This window comes from Thermobia domestica, chromosome 8, assembly GCF_964235325.1.
Source record: "Thermobia domestica chromosome 8, izTheDome1.hap1.1, whole genome shotgun sequence".
Lineage (NCBI taxonomy): Eukaryota > Metazoa > Arthropoda > Insecta > Zygentoma > Lepismatidae > Thermobia > Thermobia domestica.
The window spans coordinates 160,415,038-160,435,780 of record NC_137461.1 but is presented as its reverse complement, the minus strand read 5'-3'; the positions used below and the strand labels follow the sequence as shown (position 1 = coordinate 160,435,780).

The following is a 20,743-nucleotide window of genomic DNA, read 5'->3' as shown; positions in this document are numbered from 1 at the left end:
ATTTTTAAATTAGAATGAAAAATAAGCATAATGATTTACCATGGTGGAAAACCAGTGATGGAGCTTTCTTCCCTGTGAGGAGATCAATAATCACAGAAAAAGATACCATGTATTTTATATTTAAAAATAATAAAATCTATGAATGTGCCGCGAGAATTCAAGTTACACTCATAGTGTGCCGCAAGTTGAAAAAGGTTGGGAAACGCTGCTCTATTCTATACACATCACTGTAAAAAAGAAACATAAGTCCCTAAATACAAATACATGTCCCCTCTTGTAAAACAGCTTGATTTGAACCTTGATCTTTGGTATTTGTTAGTGATCAGAGGTGACAAATATAGTACTACAGTATGAAAGATAAACTTATATATGAAAATAATTAATCGTAAAAGAAGAACTTATTTTAGAATGATTTATTTTCATTGTACGAGTAGTACATAAGTTATTGTTCCTCTGTTCTGTGCAGTCGCACTGCTAACACATTCTCGAAAAACTAAGAAGGAAGCCCGTGATGTATGGTGTTAGTTCTTTCTGCAAAGTACACATAAAAGGAAAAGTATATTTACTTAGTTTAGTCTTTCATTGAATGAAAATTCTTTACACTATCGTTATCTTTGAAAGACATTACACATACATTATTTACACTATACTTTTAGCGACTCATTAACTCTGGAAATAAAATAAGCTGTATTTTCTTCCTCTTCGCAATTAAATGGCCATGGAACCTGACTTGCCACACATATGTATAGAATTGTCTAAGTCACTGTCGTGCTGCATCTCACATTTCGTCCTTGGAACACAACATTTCAGAGTGAGGTTGATAGCGACTTTGCCTAGAACTTGTTTTATGGCATTTTAAGATGCTTTCTCTCGTAATTCCTGTCCATTTCTTAAGACCTTAGAGTCTATAGGATCTAGTCAGCTTCCTGCTTCACTGCAAGTCCTCACTGTTTGTTTACAAGATTAAATATCATGATACAAGGAAAAAAGGCTCTCTTTTCTTATCCTTCTTCACTTTGAAAAACAGGACAGTAGTAAAAGTGTATGAGTTCGAGAAACTAGATCTAACTGAATATCAATCGAATTTAAAGGTGTTGTGATCCAAGCCACACAATAATTTGGAATACTACACGTTTGAAAATACATATATACAGCGCCGGATCTAAGATTTTCTGACGGAAGGTGCACCAATAACTATCACAACATTTGATTTTTTTTTTTTTTTTTAATGTCTTTAGGCGTCTATGGTGTAAACGAGGAATATTGCTTTGCTTGGTGAATCCTTTGCCTTCAACCTTCAGAAAATCGACTTAAAGTATTGCTCTTGCAAAACTCCACTGGCTTTCTTTTAAGCCCCAAACGGAAATATAACAGCAGAAACTTTCGGAAAGTGCTGCTATTTTTACTGCTAACTTCTCATTTTGGATAGTGTATATTTACAACGAAGGGGGTGCACACGCTCCGATGCATCCCCTTAAATCCGGCCCTGCATATAGATCCAAACGTATTATATCTAAAATAATTGTGTGCCTCAGTTTGGAGTACAACTTGAATCCATAGATCACCGGTAAGTTCATTCAAATTTGTTGTGCTCTGGAACGATGCAGAGAATGACTGGGAAAATGGAAATGAATATGTTTCAGGTGTAAACTTTTCCATCAATTTCTAATGATGAAGCATTAATGAATAATCTATATACGGTATATAAAAGAGTAAATCCACTGAACTGCCTCGCTGGTTCATTTATCAATGGAACTCAGAAACTATTAGACATAGAACCTTGAAATTCTTAAAATATTCTGTTTGCACTCTAAGCTGCAAGTAAGGATAGGTTTTGGGAATTGCATATCCTAAGGGAAGATAGAAGCTTAAATAGTTTTTGCTATGTTTCTATTATTCACTTGCACTCAGTATCGAAGACAAACAGGAATGGAATGCATGGAGAGGAACATAAAAATATTTGCGATAAAATGTCCAGTTATTACTCGTTTGATTTATCTGTGCATGCGGCCAAGTTGTGAACTAATTTCTTTATTTACAAGTGAAATCAGTAGTATGGCAGGGCTGCCAGAGGTATATGTTTTACTTGAAATTTCTTTTATATGTAACTTTTCAAGAAAATCAAAAGGATATACTGAATCGAATCAAATTTAATGGTAGCAGTCGTGTACGTACTTTAAGTTGTTGTGCAGTGAATGTGTGAAACTACTTAATATGGTATCAAACACTAGATGGCATGTAGATAACTGCAAACTTAATTTTCCCATATGAAAATAGAACTTAAAGAATATTAAATAGCATTAAAAAACATTAATTTAATACATCTACAGCAGTGGCGGGATCAGAAAAATATATTGGAGCTAATAAAATACAACGTCGAAGACACACAGACAAGCACTCTCTCTCTCTTTCGCACACACACAAAGATGTATATATATGAGCCGATACACAGATATGCTCATCTGTTCGTCGTCACATGGCTTGACAGACTTTCATGTTCTCTTGCGTCATAATGTTAAGTATTTTATTTCAGTACACAGAGATATAACAAACAAGTCTCATTCTTTATAGTCATGAGGGTCTGAAATATTGATGAAATTAGTAAACAGATAGGAAGAAGTACTCACTGCCGCTACATTCAAAGGGCTATAGCTACCCAAATGTCGCACGATAACATAATGATTAATGATCAGTTATCAACTCTTAGGTGTCATTATTTCTGACTTTATAGTCCTGAATCCATTACTTCTTAATTAACGTAGTGGTGGAATGAAGAAATTGAAGTAAAATGGGAGAACACGAGACAAGCCACTCAATCATGGATGTCCACCACAAAACCCACTTGGTGCGAGCTGGGATCAAATCAGGGACCCCACTTAGTAGAGGGCAGCGCTCTACCATTGAACTACCATGGTCCTTCATGATTATGGGTCAACACGAGAAAATGTCAGTAGTCCAATTTGTAGTAGAATCAAGTATCACGCACTACGAAGTCGCGTGCTCTAACAATTTGGTTCATCAAGTTAATAAAATTTAAGTAAAATTGAACAATCTGTCTCTTTTTAATGTTCTTTACACGCATTCACAGACGTTATATTTTGATGCTTATACTGACGAGAAAGAGTTCCTTCCTCAAAAAGAAAAAGAATTCAGTATACAACCAATTTGTTGAAATCTTATGTAGAATTAAATGGAGCTTCGGGGAAGAAATTTTTTATTACTAACATGACTGTGCAATACTTGTGATAAATTATAAAAATAAAAAGTCGTATTGTCGGGATCACAAATGGAGTGTACTGCATATTAGCATAATTAACTTTTGATATCACTATTCTAAGATGGGTAAACTTAAGCTCGTCAGCCCCTTTCCTGCGCCACTGGTTTATAGTGTGGATTTGTGCATATGCTTTCAATAGTATATTTTGAATAAATATATCAGTTTTAATAAGTTTTCAGTGAGTCCACTTAATTTCTTTCTTTTCTACAGTCATTAATACGTTATACGTAGGCTAGTCTTTCTAATATCGGAATGCATTATTTTGTGTAGTGATTTTTATTTGTTTCCATTTTCCGCTTGAAATCACAACAATCACTTTAATAATAGACCTACTATAGAGCTTCTTCATTGCTAAATGGTTCGCTTACGCGCCTTTGGCCAAGTTCGATTCTCGGCGGAAGCTCATGTAGTTTGGATCTCACGTTAAGCTGTAAGCCCACGACTCATATAGCCTCGCTGCTGAAAGGGACGCTAACGTCAAATTAAAGAATATTATAACATAAAAAACCTGCATTCACTTTTAATGCTCTATGTTCTGGCCACCCTGTAAAGTAATGCAGAAAATCACTCATATCTTCCTTCTCGACAATTCCTTCAACCAATAACAGATGAGTAATAAACACACAACAGCGACTCCATAAAGCAAACGCATGAACTCGTCAGATGGGTTATACAGGGTGCGGCACGTAAAACAGGCCCGTCGTAATATTCTGGTATATTGTGTTTTTGGCAACACTTAAATAATCTACCTTCCTACCAAGAGATGGCGTGTCGAGGTCGGGTCGACTTACGTGACCTGCAGCAGTCACGTGCAGCCGCAGCCAGTGAAACTTGTCGAAACCAGTTGAGAAAAAGGCCTCGTTGTGTTAAGCCGGGTGAGTGTCAGTGTGTGATAATGCCGTATTCGATACCCGAGCGTGTTGCCATTGTTGAAGGGTTCATTCTCACTGGATCTTTTGTGAAAACAAAGAATTTGTTTCGGGAGAAATTTTCAGAACGTTCTGTGCCAGCAAAAATCACCATTCAGGAATTGATTGAAAAATGGCGGCGTACAGGATCGGTTCAAAATGCTCCCAGGAACAGACGACCATCTGTCTGCACACCTGAATTAAAGATGCAGGTGGAGGAGATAATGACAAGAAGTCCTCGAAAGTTAACCAGGAGATTGAGTCAACAGGTTCATGCGAGTGAGAGAAGCTGCAGACGTGTTTTAAGGGGACTGAAGTTAAAACCGTACCGGATAAGTGTTGTGCAAGAACTGAAGGAGCCTGACCTGCAGAAGAGGGTGCATTTCTGTTCATGGCTGTTGAGCAATGTTGCCAGTGGTTTCTTGGATCCACTAATGCTCATCATGAGTGACGAGGCGTGGTTCCACCTGTCTGGGTACGTAAATTCCCAAAACAACCGGTATTGGTCGACAGAAAATCCACACGCAATCCACCAGGTACCCTTGCATGATGAGAAGATTGGTGTTTGGTGTGCCATTTCCGCCACTTGCGTTATTGGGCCCATATTCTTTGAGACGACAGTGAACAGTGACGTGTATATGGGAATCCTGGAGGAGTTTTATACACACTTGACCGAAGAGGAGCGTCAGTTATGTTACTTTCAGCAGGACGGTGCAAAATGCCACACGTCATCTGCATCATTGTCCCTTGTGCATGAGATGTTTACACCAGAGAGGACAATCAGCAACGGCTTGTGGCCTCCTCGGTCACCAGACTTGTCCACGTGTGACTTTTACTTATGGGGACTGTTAAAGGGAAGAGTATACGAAACAAATCCACACACAATTGAAGAACTCAAGACCAGGATCCAGGATGTCACCAATAGCATTACAACACAAGAACTGACAAGAGTATATATGAATCTCCTCAATCGTGCTCATATGTGTGTTAAAGTGGGCGGAGGACACTTTCAGCACCTGCTGTGAAGGCTGCTGTGAAGGTGAGTAGTCATATTCAATACATTACATTTCATTTATGTGTTGTAGTTAATCATATTCAATACATTACATTTCATTTTATGTGTTCACTTTACGGGCCGGTTTTACGTGCCGCACCCTGTACTAGTAATACTAAGGTGTTCATGTTAAATTTTATTTTATATACCTAGGTAGATATGGTACAATAATTTATTTAACAATGAGTATGCCACGTAAGAATAGGTCACCCAAAAACTTTCTGTTTTGATAGTTTATGTACAAATCTATTGTTGTATAATTTAAACAAATTAAATTTACCCTTGACTGACATTCACCATTATTTTTGTATTTGGATGACTCAAGTATTCAAAAATGATAATCCTTTAACTGCACTCTCCCTCCCCCCAAAAATAGTTTGATCATGATTTATTCGATTTCTCAGTAACGTGAATTATAAAGTGCGATTTGGATTATACATTAACTTCTACAGTATAGTGCATCCTGTTTCTATATACTAAAACAATTCTTATTACAAGGATATTACTTAGTTTACAGATAATAATATTGAATTGAATTGAATTGAATTTCTCTTTATTTTAGCGGGCGAGGTTAAGCCAGAGGCTGCTCTGCCACCTAACCCTTGTCATCATTACAAAGAAAAGAAAGAAAAAAAATAAAGACACAAATAAGATACAAAATACAAATAACAACATAACATGATACATTCAATAATACTAATGATAAATAAAACACTCAGTAAATGTAAATGAAAAAAAAAAACTATACTCATACTGCTAGTCCAATTTCATACCAATTTCAGTCCAATTTCAAACTGTAGTAAACCTGTCGTATGTGCCAATGCTTTGTCTCTGATCTCTAAATAATAATGTTTGGAGTGATGATTTAAATAAATTATACGGTTTGTCAGTGATTGGCATTGGTAGGGAGTTCCAGATTCTTACTACCGAGATTGAAAATGCCTTCTCTGTTATTTTTAAAGAATGCCGGGGCATATTCAGCTTATTACTTCCTCGGGTATTGTAACGGTGAATTTCTGATCTACATGTTAATTTATGATGCAAGTAAGGTGGTGCTTTATGTGAATTTATTTTGTATAGTAAACAACAGTATCGGAGATATCGTCTTCGGGACATGGTTAGGATATTATTTTCATTAAGTACCGGCAGAATATGCTGAGACTTCCTGTAATTGAGAGAGAAGCGTATAGAGTAATTCTGTATTTTCTGAATTGCTCTAGTATTTTGAGTGGAGAGAGAGCTACCATATATTGAATCGCAGTAATCGAACAGAGGCAAAATCAGAGTGTTAACAAGATATAGTCTTGTTTCTTGCGATAAATAGCCTTTCAATTTATAAAGCTGTCGTAAGATGCGCTTAGCTTTAATACACTGTTCAGAAATGTGTTTATTCCAGCTAAGCCCTTGGTCTATTATTAAGCCTAGATCTTTTACAAAGGGAGAAAATGGAATACTGGAATTCACTACAGTTACTTTTAGGTCATCAGGGTTGATTTTGCTCAACTGATGTGATGTTCCCAATACAGTGAAAACACATTTTAATGGATTAAGTAAAAGACCATTCGTAAGGCACCAGTTGCTAACAGCTGAAAGATCCGTATTAAGTAACTCTATTGTGTCCATAATATTTTCAGGCGTACTACTGATGAAAATCTGGGTATCATCTGCATAGAAGTGAACTGATGAATGTTTTATGACTGTAGAAAGATCTGCTGAAAAGAGTGAAAATAATAGGGGACCTAATATTGAACCTTGCGGAACTCCTGCCTTTATCAGGGATGGGGTAGATACCTGAGTCTTTTCTCCTCTTAGTATTACTTGTTGCTGTCTACAAGAGAGCCATTTAATAACTGATTCCGAGAAGTTGTAATATTTCATTTTGGCCAGTAGGAGTTCATGATTTACTAGATCAAAAGCCTTCGAAAGTTCCAACAAGATCAAAACTGCTACCATTGAATTTTCTATTGAATTCAAAATTGAATCTGTAATTTCTAAAAGGGCTGTGGTTGTGCTATGTTCTTTACGGAAGCCGGATTGAGTAACAGGCAATTTCATTTTTATTGATAAAAGTTGTTAATTGCTGAAATGCTACCTTTTCTAGTACTTTGGAGATAATTGGAAGTATACTGATGGGACGAAACTCATCAAGCGACTGTACAACTGTCTTCTTGGGCAGTGGAACCACCTTCGCTCGCTTCCACAGTTCTGGAAAACAACCTTGAGTTAGTGAGTAATTTACTATGTGAGTAAGTGGAGTTAAAATAAACGGAACAGACAGTCGAAGCATTTTTCCTGTTATTCCATCAAATGCACATGTGTTGGATTTAATACTGTGTATTGCAGTTTTAACTTCTGTTTCGTTTACAGTGTGAAACTTAAACGTTTCAATATTGCTATTTAGTTTACGCGATGAAAGCCAATGCGTTTGTTGATCAAGTACTTCAGTGCTTGTCTCAGACATTTTATAAACACTTGTGAAATGTGAATTTACACATAATATAGAAGTAACATAGAAGTAACTTCATTTTAATATAGAAGTAACAAAACCATTGTGAATAACCCTTTACATACGACGTAATATCGTAAATTATAAACAATATTAATAAAGTATAGGTGCACGTGCACGAAAGAACAGGTATAATGATAATGAAAGTTAAAGTGGAAGATCTAATGAACTTTAAAAAAAAAAGAAAGAAAGAATGGAAAGAAGACATTGGTCTTTGCACACGTGTCTCTTCCCATTCCATACTCCCATAGTTCCACTGAAATGTCAATGAAATATCAAAAGAAATACCTATAACATCATTACCTGTGTCCTTTTTTTTTTTTTTTTTTTTAGCTTGTAAGGCAATTAGCTAGCCTACACTCTTAAGTTAATTATTAACACTTAATTACAATAGTTCTATTTTTGTTGATGTACTGGGAAACTTGTTTCATATTCGAATGAAACTAGTCACGCAAGATGCTATGTTTAGAATCCAAGCAAAACAGCTTTTAACTTTCTTTTTAATAATTTAATAGTAGAAAAAATTTAGAAGCTGGGATTTTATTTTCAGAAATGTTTACTATTCATTTTTAGAAATGAATTTTGGTCACAAACATAGGTAACTATACAATTAAGTTTTCGCTTGTGATGATCCCGAAAGTAATAGTCCTGATAAATACGAGTCATTAACATATAGATAAACGTACATGTGTAATTAGGCCTATATACAGATAAGTATAGGTTATCTCAGGATTCTCGAACACTGAACAGAAACACGAAGCCTTTTGTGTCTTAAATACACATTTCGAGTTACCGAATATCATTGTTCTACGAACTTGTGATATTTTAATTTATACTGGCTGAACCTGCGCTCTGTACACAGCGCATCATTCACATATGAGCATGAATCTCCTTGCCATTCCTCACAACATATGTACACTTATGTCCAAAATTATTGTCGCATATCTATAAATATGCTGTTGTAGGAATATAATTTGATAACGAATTCGACAGGTATTTCTTATAATGTTAGTATGTTTATAATCGACGAAGACATGTATGTGGCAAATTTCATGTCAAAAGAGCAATAAATAAGAACAATAAAACGAAAATAAAACTTCCTTGTCCATCTAGCAACATTTTGTTTACTCATTCTAATTTTCGTATTTATAATTCTTTTGCTATGAAATTTACCACAAATATACATTTCCCGATTATACACATAGTAACAGTATTAAAAGTACCCTTCAAAATCATTATCAAAATTATATTCTTACAAGAAGACAGTTATAGATATGCGACAATCATTTTGGACATGACTGTACATGTCCCTTTACAGACAAAAGTTAAAGACGTCGTGATAAAAATCGGCAGAGGGTACCATAAAGGGGAGATATTTTCGATTATGTTTTCAATATCTTGCACCGTTTGCAAGATTTGAGCCTGCTTCCGGTTGGAGTTTCAAATTCATGTATGATCAGTATTTTCTTTCTTCTTGCATGCAGTATGTAATAAGCAAATACATTACATACACAATTAATTATAATGTCAGGGATATGTGGTCTTCATTGGACAAAATACTTCAAACAATAAAAATTCATCTTAATGTTATACTGGAAAAATTAGTATCTTTCCGTTTTCATGATCATTTGGCCATGAAACAAACGCCTGAGAGATATACAGCCCCTGTATGCAACAATGTGGTATTGGAATGTATAACTTGCAGGATATGATGTTTTTTTTTAATTTCAATACTTCCAGTGTACCCTAAAAAATGTAATAATGAAATAACAGCCATGCTTTTTAAATATTCAATTAGAACTTGACAATCTACACAAAATTTGAAATCGACCAATGAAAACGGAACGTTTCTAGCACTTGTGGATTTCGAGATCTCACTGTCGAAAGAATTGGAGACAAACATATAAACTTTTTTTTTTTTTTTTTTTTTTAGACAAACATATAAACTTAGAATTTTTATAGATTTTCTGGGTTTTTCGTAGATTAAATCTGATCTCGTTTAGTTGAGTATTTAATAAATCTGTCTTTGGCTTAAGCAGCGTCAATTGTTGGGAAATATGGATTCAGCTTCATGAAATAATTGCAGAGGTAAGCTCCTGTTTAGATCAAAAGTAGCATTTACAAGCGTCAGTATGTTAATCACACATCAACCAAAAGAGAAGCAGTCTTCTCAGTAATTCATAACGCTTTGTATCGACCATATGGCATATCTTGAACTTTGTTTATAAGCGTAATGTATCGCTCTCAGCGCCGTATTATCACGGCCACTTCCTTTAGATGACGTTACGTCTCCACAACGAATCAGTCCGGAAACACACAGGAAATCATGGGCTATATATAGTACAGTAACAACTAATCAAAACTGCAATCTGTGCACTACAGCATATAAACCTATTTGTTTACAAGTTTTCAATAATCCGAAGCAGAAACGCCCGCACATTTTTTTCTTTTTTCAAAAAGGGAAGAGACTGACTCACAAGCTATGCAGCGAATATACGCACTTTGATGCACGGAATACTGACGTAAAACAATTATTATCGATGCTTATTGCTTAACTTTATTAACTATAATAAATGTATTAAGTACTGTAGAGGGTGAATATGCAAATCTAATATGTTTTGACATGTATTTCGAAAAATCGCACCCCTTTCGAAAATCCAGAGGGGGTAACTACCTTCCGCTGCGGGCTTCCATGAGCGAAGACATATCCTTCATACCTATTAACTGACTTAATTTCGAAGTGTTAAAATATATGGAACATTTTATTCCATATATTCCATATATGGAACATTTTTCATTTACATTGCTTTAGTGTAGATGCTAAAAATAAATAGCTAAATAAATTATGGCCTTTGATCTTGAGTTCTTATGTGTGAAGACGTTCCCTTTATAGTCAAAGTAGGTATTGTGAAACAAGACAAATTGATGGATAAGCTTTTTCTGTGAAAGAAAGAGAGGGATGGTTTGATCGATGACTAAAGTCAATCAGCAAGCCAGAAAAAGATCAAACAAAAGACAATACTAGAGACACCTGAGATATTGTACATAGTTAATAAACAGCATGTTGTATAATCTGAGTGAAGCGTACGTGAGTGGAGATTGAAAGGTTACTCTTGTATACGTCTATCTTAAAAAGTACATTTGTCACGCATACAATAGGAATGTAATTTATTATTATAAAGCTCAAATGTATTGATTTTTAAGGCATAGCTTGCGACACTGATCGTCACTGACCTTAGGTAAACAAAAAATGATGTAATTTTCGTTATATTAGTTCCTATTTGTTTTGAAAGTCAATGATGCAGAAGTGAAATGAAACTTCAGATAATAGAAATCACCATGATCCTGAAAGGTAAAGAATTCTCCTAGCAAAAGCAGAATGCACGGATCAAACCAATTTGGCTGAAACCTTTGTTTAATACCTTACAGTTATACCCCACAGGCTAGAGGGGGTGGGCGAGAAATGAATATGAATAATTATGAAAGAATTAGTGAAATCAGAATATGCGAGGAAATAAAAAAAGAAAAGAAACCTAGGAACATGATATCGTCCACCACAAACTCACATGGTCTGGGATCGAACTAGATACCCTTTTCACTGAACCACCGTTACCCCTTCACCATGGGATTAAACGAAGTTCAAATAGATGTGTATAACATAAAATGTGCCAAATCGGAGTCCCAAATTACAAGCCGTTCTGCAATCACATTATTGTCATTTGGTATAAAATGTATCATAGAGAAACAGAGATAGAGAGTGTCTACCACACTCTTCATGATCACCCACAGGGAGGTATTATGACCTAACCTGGCCTTGTCTTGACAAAGTTTGTTCTGAGCTTGTTGAAAAGTTCTCGCATCGCATGTGGATTTTTAGCATGGGAGTTGAGTTCATATGTTGTTGAAATATGCTTCTGTGGCGGGTTCGTGATGAAATGTGACGTCACGTAGGCGCTGATGATAAGCTCTAGCTCTGTAGGTATTACATTTCCTTGAAATTGGCAGTGAGTGAACTTCTTCGCTTGTAGATGGACGAATCCTATGATTGTGTTGGCTGAAATTTTCGGTCAATCCCAGACAATCATGTGGAGGGGTTGTAGAGGTGTTATCATTCAAGAGTGATCTCAAAGAGGTACCGTTTGACTTTTAGGGCAAAAGGGAACTTAATGAAGGTATCTGGTTTTCCTTCAGCTTCGAAATGTGGATGCGAAGCGTAGAAAGTATCTGGAAGGATTCAATGTTCTTCAAGTTAGCTTCATGGTAAGCACATTGTAATTTTAGCTTTCTAACCCATAGAAGGGGATAAACAGGATTACACATTTACAAAACCTTATGGTTGAGTCTTAGAGAACGTTTACCATATTTGTTTTCTTGATAATTTCCAAATTTAAGGAGTGGACCTATTGTCGTCTACCAAATTTTGAGGAGGGAACATCAATGTACAGATGTTCTATGAAAGAGAATGAACCCTTGTACTCAACCACATAAGCATATAACGTGTTAAAGCCTTATCAAAGAAGATAAATTAGTCAATAACCGATCACATGGAGAACACATGGTAATTTTCCCCACAGACGAGCATAAGCAGGACTACCCAAAAATACAGTTATATATTCGAGTCCCAGAGAAGATTTATCAAATTTTATTCTTTGACAATCCGCAAATTTAAGCGGTGGTACCTTTCTCAAAATTTAAGAGGGCTGAATCGATTTACCCATGTACTACGAAAGAGAATGAACTTCTGTACTTAACTGTATGAAAATATAACGTGATAAGTCCTCATCAAAGGGGATAAAGTAGGTTAAAACTTTCAAATTTTAAACTTTTGACAACTTTATACCCATGAAAGGGAATGAGATGGACCACAAAAACTTACAGAGGAACATACTTGTCTACTACTATCATACCGAATTTTTAGTTTTGGCAATTTTGAAAATTTAAGAAATGATCCTATGTATCCCTCTCAAAATTTGAGGGGTGGGCAAACCTACCTGTTGCTTAAGATTAGAGGGTGCTCCTAATATATCCCTAGGTCAATGACCCAAGGGTACAAAAGTTTCCTTAAGAGGCCTCATACCGGCGAAATTAAAATACCGCTAATTTTACATAATTTTGTGAAATCTTGAAATAGATAAAAGATATTCGAAATGTGGAATAGACAATATAATTTTACATGAGATACCGTTATCACGACTCACTTATCTGCTTTCGATTTCGAGCCATTTTGAAAATCGGCATTTATTTTCGCGTTTCTAAACGGTTGAAAACAGAAAGCCACTAGGTGACTTGTGATAACGGTACCTCACGCAAAATAATGTTGTCTAGGGCGCTCTTGTTCCACATTTCAATTATCTTTTATCTATTTGAAGATATCACATAATTACTGTAAAATTTGTGCTATTTTAATTTCGCCGGGATGAGGCCTCTTAACTAACGCGCATACCACTCCAGGCGAATCCTGTGGGGCTCGTATCTTTGCCCTGCCTACATTAATGTCGTCCAACCGCCTCCTACCCAAGGATATGCTTTAGTTGCGCGTTGGGAAGTATCCCGAAGGTTTCCTTCCCCCGATAAGATGACAGAGTCCAAACCCTGCCTACATACCAATCCAATGGGTGATGTAGTCGATCTGTTCCAGGCAGATATTCCCATTTAGGATCACCAATCGTTTATCTCCGATAGATGGGACTGAAATAGCCTGCCCCTACAATATCCGTGATGAGATACCACACACATTCCTGGGTCCAACGACGTTTTGGAGATTGATAAACCATGCAATTTAAACTAAAGAAAAATAATACCAAGAAATTGTAACGCTGATAAAATATTGGCGCAGGATCATTAAATTCAATAGGTTGTACTTCTCACGTGTATTGAGTACATGGATTAATTACGTCAAATTGATTTATATTGTATTATGGAGATGTCGGAACACTGATAATGTAATAAAAGAATTTTGTAAATAAAAAGTTAATATACATGAACTTAAAAATCTATACTGAAATTCTTTTATATGAAACTATAGATATTCGTTAGAACATCAGTCACGATAAATGATGCTCTTCACTGCAGTTTTTGAAAATGTATAATATGCAGTTGATGCAGGCGAATGCTTTATTCTGCTTAATACATCTATTACATAAATTGTCTGACAATTGAGACAAAACAGATAATTAATTTTAATGAAATCTCAGGCTGATTAAACCAGCAACTCTTTTGGCTTTTAGTGTTTTGTGATGACTAATATGTTTCACGCTTGAAACACTATAAGCGTCAATGACGTCAGATTTAAAGAGTGTCTGTTCAAGAGAGCCTTTCAGCAGATGTAATTTTGATTATTGAGTGGAAAAAAACAGGCTTTTATGTGGATTATCACGACTCAATTGGTTGAGCAGGGAGGACATAGCTAGCACTCTATCGCAATAAAAGGGATTTTTTTTAATCCCCGAAACGTCCCTTCCTTTGTAAACACTAGGTTAATATTAGCATTGTATTGAAATATGTTCGATTTTCATGAAAATACGATCGATTACCAGTGGCGAAGGGTACTATGAGGCTCTGAGGCTGGGCCTACCCTGTTTTTTTCCGGTGTATTTTCTTTATCTTTGGTTTCTTATAAAATAAGCATTTCTTTATTTTTGGTTTTAACATTTCGTCTTTTTCGGTAACAAAATAATAGGTTGGAGGACCCTTTCGTCTGAGCCTCACCAGCTTGCTAGGCAGGCTTACGAGCTATGCTGCTCAGGGAGCGAAGCTATTATGGCTGGGGATTGAACGCATTGTTGGGAAGGTGAGAAGGCTCGCCTCTGGGAGTTTAGTTTTAGCGTTGGAGGCATCTTTCAATGCTAATACGTTATAAAATGATTTCGTTAATACAGAGTAAGAAGTTTCTGTGTAGAATTATATTTCTATTAGTGATAATTAGTTTAATTTAGGTATATACTCTCAGGAGATATTCAGAGTAACTGTTTTGTTCTACATAGGGCCTGGACCATAATAGCCTGTAAAATATAAGTTTGATACATTAAACATATATATAAAGTTACCAAATGCTATCATTCAGGATAAAATAATAATATTTGTATGTAATTCTAGTTGAGTTTTCCATTTCATAGAATCAGTGGAGTATTTACGATTTTGTTTCGGGTAGGGCTTTGCTAACTTTATTCCTGGAAGTGTGAAAATTTTGCAATATACTGTATATATGAAACAATAAAAATCTGTGATAAAATTCAGTGAGTGCTTAAGCCCGGAAGGCACGCTCTTAAATATATCACTGCATAGAACACAATATTAAGTACCTTGCGTTGATTCAAATAAAGTTCCTTCTGAGCATTAACATTTCTAGTGAAGTAATTATCACGTGATGCATTAATTAAATGCAGAATTGTACGTACTTTAAAGTGGGAAATGCAAGTAACAAACGCTTATACAAAAATAAAATAAAATAAAATAAAATAAAATAAAATAAAATAAAAAAAAATTGACAGCTAACAGTAAGAATGTACTTACTTTTTTCCTCTCCCTCCATTTACAAGATGCAGGAAATGAAAACAGCAACTGAGGATGAAATTACCCTCATTCCTCCTGCAAATCCTGGACAGAGAAAAATATGAACTGCATTTCAAAATGTTTTTATTGGAGTTAAATGAGAATATTCAGTTTAATACACATTTAGTGTTTTCCTCCACGTAAATATTTGTTGAATAATAATAATAATAATAATAATAGGCTGCTTTCCATCTACTTTTGCTGATATAAATATTCATTCTTTCTTGTTAAATTAAGCAACAACAACAACAAAAAACTATTATGTATACATGCACATAAATTTAACTCTAAATAGTGTTAGAAATACAGTTACACAGTAAAAAATGGTTGTGTTAATTCAACTCAATTTTAACACAGGGCAGTGGTTCCAGCGTGACTACCACTATGCGGTGTTAGTTTAACACATACCCCGCGATGTTGGCGTTTAACACAGGGCGTGTGTTACGTTTTTAACACATAACCGGTGTTGAGCCGTGCCGTAAGCGTTAATGAACCACAAAATTACTCCCCCAAAATATGTTAAATCACCTATATGCGTAATGTGTTCACATTATACTGAGTCTAAAAAAAACACTTTAAACAAGTAAAAAAAAATGTACTCCAGTGGCGGTGGGGGCCACGAACCACCAACTTTCAATTACTAGCCGCGTGGTCTTCCGACTTGGCCACGGAGGCGATGAAGAAAACGTCGCTTGTAGAGGCATAAATTGTTGAGGTCTTTTGAATTTGGCTAATTAGAGTGCTCCTTTAAGCCGCGTATATTCGACGATAACCGTTCGGGATAAGATAAAATCTGCTCGCCATGTAGATCTAATTTTATAACAAAATGACGACTGTCTATTTACTTTATTTTATAGTTCTTCCATATTCACTTTCAAATGATCGGCGCCAGTTGCCATCTAATAAAGTTGATGCGTTTGTAGCTTTTAGTACACAATCGCTTAGAAAAAGAAGCAATAAATGCATCAAATGTGAGAGATGAATTTAGAACACCTAATTGGCACATGCCTAGCATATCTTGTGCTGTTAGGGTTTCTTCAGAAACATTATATAAAACAATTGAAAACACATCGCGCGGTTTGCATTTTGAAATTTTACGTATACCTGGATTTGTTTAAGTATTTCTTTCTACTGTGTTTGTCTGTAGCTCCAATTCATAAGCCTTTATAATTAGATGCCCAACATATTTAGCAATTACGCAGAAAACAACACCGAAGATTCTACACTTGTGTTAATTTAACACACAGGCTGTGTGTCATTTCAACTACCAGCATTTGACACACAACACTAAATGGAGAGTGAGTTGTTCTAACACTTGTTTGTGTATTATGTTTTAACACAATCGTGTTAACACATAGGCATGTCGTTAAAATAACACAACGATTTTTTTTTTTTTTTTTACAGTGTAAGCAAGTTCTTTAAAGCAAATAGAATTGGTAGTTTCTCAATAAGGAAAATATAATTCTGACTATAATTTTAAATATTTTATGATACATTAAATGTTATTCGTGTTATAAGTTTATCGGGCCTACCCTACTTGTGGGATTACACTTCGCCACTGTCGATTACACAGAAAAATGGTATAATATATGTGTCTTTATACATGTATATAAGACAAGAGGCAGAACTACGTACATTCGCTCAGTGAGAATCTAAAACCGAAGTTCCTCCTATGATAGGTCAGGTGAAACAGCATATATTGCAATTAAATTTGCAAGCTTTCAAGTTTTCAACGGGAAGTTCTATCTAAAGTTTCACCATTATTTCCGACAGATAACATGTACATGTAGGTATTTAACATCCTGTTCTATTAAGAGTAAAGCAAGGTGCGAACTATTATTCTGCTTTAACTACAGTGAGAGTAAGGGATGTCTCAATAAAAGCCAGCAAACCCTTCAAAAAATCAATGATCGCAATTATAAATTGCATTTGGACAAATTACATCGCAATTTACAGTTCAGAGTTTATCGTTTCTGTACGTAGAATGTTAGGCAAACATTTCACATGATATATATCAAACAAAACAATATATTTAAAAGAAATGATTTTGTATACTCAGTTTTGACTTCAGCAACAATGTTCATCTGGAAAATTCCTAAAAGTGAATGTTAAAGCGGATTAATAGTTGAAATGAACATTGTATGTTCAAGAGAATTATGAATGGTTTAGCACATAATTTCCTTCTTTTACACGGACTAATATCTCAGCGGTAGTAACAAAATTACTATTTTGTAAATGCAGTACAACGTTTCTGTACACTGAAAATAATGATTTAATAAACCCGTAAATACTAGCGCCCTGTTTTGTGACGCCAGTACTCGCCCGGGGGTTCAGTAAACCCCAAATTGATATTAATTTTTACAATAAAAATATATATTTTTTGTAATAATTAAGACAATATAGCAAAACTCTAGACATGTTCTTAAAAGTGTTTGCTGCAATTAGATTTTTTTTATTCGTTTTGAGACTTTTGAAAAATATTTTTTCATCAGGACTTCTGGCTAGCAACACAAAAGTTACCTGTTTGGGAGTCTGTGAACACCCGCGCGAGTACTTAAGGGTAAGAGATTTTCAAGTTAATGCTTTTCGCTTTGATGCAATGTTACAAGTATATTCATTCAATTTTAATAGTAGGCATCTTAGGGTATATAGTTATGCTTAGTGAATTACTAAGTATTGTTAGTATAGTATAAGTAAAATTTTTGTCACAATATTTTTCCGTAAGAGAGAATTTTTGTTTCTAGTGAAAGTGCAGTTACACGCAATTTGTAAACTACAGAAAGTGTTATATAACCTGCTATTGATTATCTTTCAAAATTCTGGATAGATATTTTTTTTTTTTTTTCAAAGATCAGGAAGAGGGTCAAGGATTGTCTCATTTTTGAATCTCACATATCACTAAAAACCTTCCTTTGTTTCTGTAGAAATCTGGCAACTTTAGTTTACGATATACTTCTAACAAATAGAAGTATTACTAATAAATTAGTATGTGTATTTTTCAGTTCAGACCTGACAAGTCTGTTCTAAGGGCAATGTGAATAAATTATTAAATATGAGAGGATAAATTACACTTACTTAAAGACGTCTTTTTTTTTTTTAATTGAAGATGCTTACTATTTAAGCCTGTCTATTTTACTTATGAGAATACGGGACATCTTAGATTTCCCCCTCCCCCCAAAAACTTTACAACATGATACAGTTTTTGGAAACATTTTCACTGCACTATTTGAAATGGATACAAAGAAGTAACGAACAATCTGTAGTGCAATCTGTTCTCATGAAACTTTCTGCTTCTGGAGAACTCTTATGACTGTTTTGCATTTACATGAGATTTTTTATCTAAAAATGCTACCCAAATAATATGTTTTTTAAGAATCTAGAAGACGAAAGAATATCATGAATCTACAATGTCCCACATAGACACAATAGTGTGCATTCTAGAATAACTCAATAAAATTAAATGTTGCTCTTTAAAAAAATAATTGATGATCATAATAATAAGTGGGTTTTCATATAAAGAAAATTAGTACATGAAATTTTACTGATGTATTTTACGAAATATAATTTACTTTTCTTTAACACTGAACGTTACATCTTGCTGAGATTGATAAGCTGATATTGACAAAAATGGGACGGGACCAAAGTACGGAACATTTACCTATCCCGACTAAATTGATGGGGACGCGGGACAGTCGGGTCCAAAATCGGGATTGTCCCGTTTTTTGCGGGACGTGTGGCAGGCTTATTACGGTTTAGGCTATAGTCTCATACCCTTTTCCTGTTACAAAGCACGTACTCCTTTGCGTTTCCAAGAAGTATCCTAACAGATTTCGTGCCTACAATGGCCTATAGCACGTAGCACTTTTAATTGTTTTTAGAAGCTTTGATGACAAACAAACTGAAACATTGCAAATTATAGGGGCCTAAGAATTAATTTCATTATTGTTATGATTTATTACTTTAATCATTTGTTAGAATTGTAGAGCAAATCGTTGGGAAATACCGTGTCAACATTCACTTGATTGATTTGTAGCAGCCTTCTTCAAGGCTTCGATCCTGTCCAAAACAAGTTTACCAGATCTGTCACAAAGAAAGTTGAAGAAAAACTTCGCTAGCAAGGACACACTTACCTATTAAGAAAGAAAAAAACACATACACACAAACACACTGTTTCCCCTCTTCCTAACTTTGTTAAATGGTACACACGGAAAATAGAAATGACCTGACAGAGGTCAAAGTGATCTAGTCTCCACGTGTATTGGTTCAAAAACTACGAATTGCAATAGCCTTCTTTTATGCATTCGGACAGCTTCCATTTTTGGTAATTGCTTGCGTCCACAGTTGCATACTCCATTGTACAAAACGACTGCCTTACTAATTTCTTTTCTTTCTTTCTTTCTTTCTTTTTGTTATTATTTGCTTGTTGCATGATGTTGCAATCACTTACGTACAAAGCGTTCTCCACTTGTAATTTGGTCCAGTTTTTTCCTGCAAAGCATTCCATTCACCTGCGTCAAACTATGCCTATGGCTAAGACGGTCAGTGCCAGTTTCTTAGATATTTTCTTGCTTTAAAAAGTAGACTTTTAAAGAGAAGATCTTTACTAGGTTGGCCTCAGGCAATTTGCTGCCCCGTGCAATAGTCCATACCCCCCTCCCTACCCGTAGAAAGAACACATTTTAAAAGCCACGACTTTAACAGGTTACTCCATCATAATTATAGTAGCATTAATGAAAACATAGTAATCACCGAATACTACTACTACTACTGCTAATAATAATAATAATAATAATAATAATAATAATAATAATAATAATAATAATAATAATAATAATAATAATAATAAACTATTAATAAGAGTTGTAGGTCGATGAGAAAATACAAAGTTACAATACATTTATTAGCAATTAACTCTGAAATATGAAATATGTATTTTAACTAATATTTTTTTCTTATATTTCAGTTCTGTATATTTTATGCCAGTTTCTTTACTGTCCTACTTGCCTCCCAATGCACGTCAAAAATTCAATTTCACAATCATTAATTTTTATTAATTATTCGTATCCTTTCGCCTAAAAGGAAAATTGTTAAACTAAATTAATTTAAACTAAACTAAATTAAATTAAATACACACAATATTTAAGTTTTATTTTTATATGTTTTCTTTTGAAGTAAAATTATTTAAAATATTTAATAATGTGTTTGTCTTGGTCTCAGCAAGACAGTCTATCCCTTCTCTCAATACTGAAATGGATGCCTCATCTCCTGTGAAGGGTAAGGCATAGGAAACCTCTATGCTTGATGTGACATTGCTGGGATATATTGTAATCTGATCCAGCATGTAATCAATTCGTATACCTTTCATAACGCGTTGGTATGTCGGTCCTGGTTACTAAATTATATGTATACTTCAAATGTAGATCATTATTGTGCAAATCTATGACAGA

At 34.9% G+C, this 20,743-nt stretch overlaps 1 protein-coding gene and 1 long non-coding RNA gene across 2 annotated transcripts in view; one reads left to right on the top strand and one right to left on the bottom strand.

The window, feature by feature from the left end:
• LOC145693318 (alpha-tocopherol transfer protein-like) overlaps positions 1 to 20,743 on the top strand; it is a 143,605-nt gene that overhangs the window by 67,413 nt on the left and 55,449 nt on the right. The window lies entirely within an intron of this gene.
• Positions 407 to 19,667, bottom strand: LOC145691884 (uncharacterized). The gene is made up of 3 exons (XR_014132577.1): positions 19,427 to 19,667; positions 15,258 to 15,341; positions 407 to 531 (listed from the first exon to the last, which is right to left on the bottom strand). It is a non-coding gene; the product is annotated as an uncharacterized LOC145691884 (long non-coding RNA).